The sequence below is a fragment of the Penaeus monodon genome, chromosome 19 (genome assembly GCF_015228065.2).
Source record: "Penaeus monodon isolate SGIC_2016 chromosome 19, NSTDA_Pmon_1, whole genome shotgun sequence".
Lineage (NCBI taxonomy): Eukaryota > Metazoa > Arthropoda > Malacostraca > Decapoda > Penaeidae > Penaeus > Penaeus monodon.
The window spans coordinates 4,657,118-4,658,684 of record NC_051404.1 but is presented as its reverse complement, the minus strand read 5'-3'; the positions used below and the strand labels follow the sequence as shown (position 1 = coordinate 4,658,684).

Below are 1,567 nucleotides of genomic sequence, written 5' to 3'. Positions count from 1 at the left end.
GTAGGATACTTAGATATTTTTACATATCATTGTAGTTATGTAGTGACTCCAATAACTTGGGAAACATTTTTACATTATAAGCTTAATAGCTCCTCAAGAGATGGTAGACAACCTGTTATTTTGACAGACATTAAAAAAAAGTGAAATCAGTTTTATGATCTTGATTATTTGTTGCTACCAAGTTCTGAATGAAAATAATGCTTATAAAAAATCAAACCAAAAATGTGAGTTAGTAAACCAATAGGTTTACTGATTTAACAGTAATCATAATGAAAAATAAATCTTGGAAACGAGAGTGGACAAGTGCTGATGTCTGTGACATTAATATTGAAAATACCAATTTGCTATCAAGCAAAATGCTACTGCATACATTACAGTGAAGAAAAAAAAAAATAAACGTACCACAGTTCTTTGTTTGACAATTGTAACTATTAACTGTACCTTTTGTTATGGTATATGTAAGAATTTGCTTTCTTGTTTTTGTTTCATTAGCATTATCAGAAGAAGAAATATGCTCTTAGTTTTTGGAAAAGAAGGTTATTAGTTTTGCTATAATGTTTATGTATACATTTTGATAAGAGTAATTTAATTTGAAGGCAAATGTATATTGAACTCTTCTTGATTTGGACAAACATAACTCCTGAGCTGGTCTAATTTAACCTAGTCGACCTGTCCTGACTTGGTCTTTCCCATCAGCCTAATCCATTCCTGTTTAACCAGTCCTGTCCTTGAGTTTCTAATCAGAGTAATTCTAGTCCTAGTATTAATTTCTATGATCAGTCTCATTGTTTGTAAAATTTATCCTGCATTTTAACATGACATTGTTAATTGTATGTTTACTAACTTGATTACCAAATCCAAGTTCACAGTTCAGTTAGGGAGGGTAAAATGAGGAAATTGTAAATGTGCATAATTTAACTTAACTCCTTCAAAGCTTACAGTGCTATTGTTTGAATATCATTACAGTTACTTTATATAGCTTTTTGTATTAGTAATTTGTGCAGGACTGACACAGTTCATCAGTGATGGGTGCAAATATTTTTTATAATTTTTTTTTTTAAAGACTTGTTTCAAGCATGTTCATTCTGGAATCAGATATATAGGGTTATCAAATATAATGTTGCATTTAGATGTACTGATACTTGATAGTATATATGGAATGAATGACCACTTATGAGTTATTGTGCAAGTATGTATTTAAACTTTTATTAGGATCTTATTAGTTATTTATGCCAGTCTTAAAGTTATGCCAATGGGAAAAGCTCAAGTTATCAGAAAGGGTAAAAGTCTTTGTGTTATTAAATGATTTTTTCAAAAAATACTTTGTTGCACTTTTGTTGATCCTGGAAATCAAATCATTAGCTCTGTTGGGGTTAAAGCTTGTATGCACTAGTACTTGGTTATTTTTTTCTATTGTTGATTTTCTTATAAATGCACTGATATATATTTTTTATTGTTTTAGATGCAGAGAGTATGTCAGTTAAAATACCATTCTTTTGATGGCAGTTGATTGTCAACATGGTTCCATATTCCTGTTATGTGCCCTTTAACCCACTGTCACCAGGAC

The 1,567-nt window shown here is 30.2% G+C and overlaps 1 protein-coding gene across 1 annotated transcript in view; it reads left to right on the top strand.

Moving 5' to 3' along the window:
- The window catches only part of LOC119584996 (breast carcinoma-amplified sequence 3 homolog), a gene marked incomplete in the record, with an annotated part of 31,901 nt that overhangs the window by 20,572 nt on the left and 9,762 nt on the right, over positions 1-1,567 (top strand).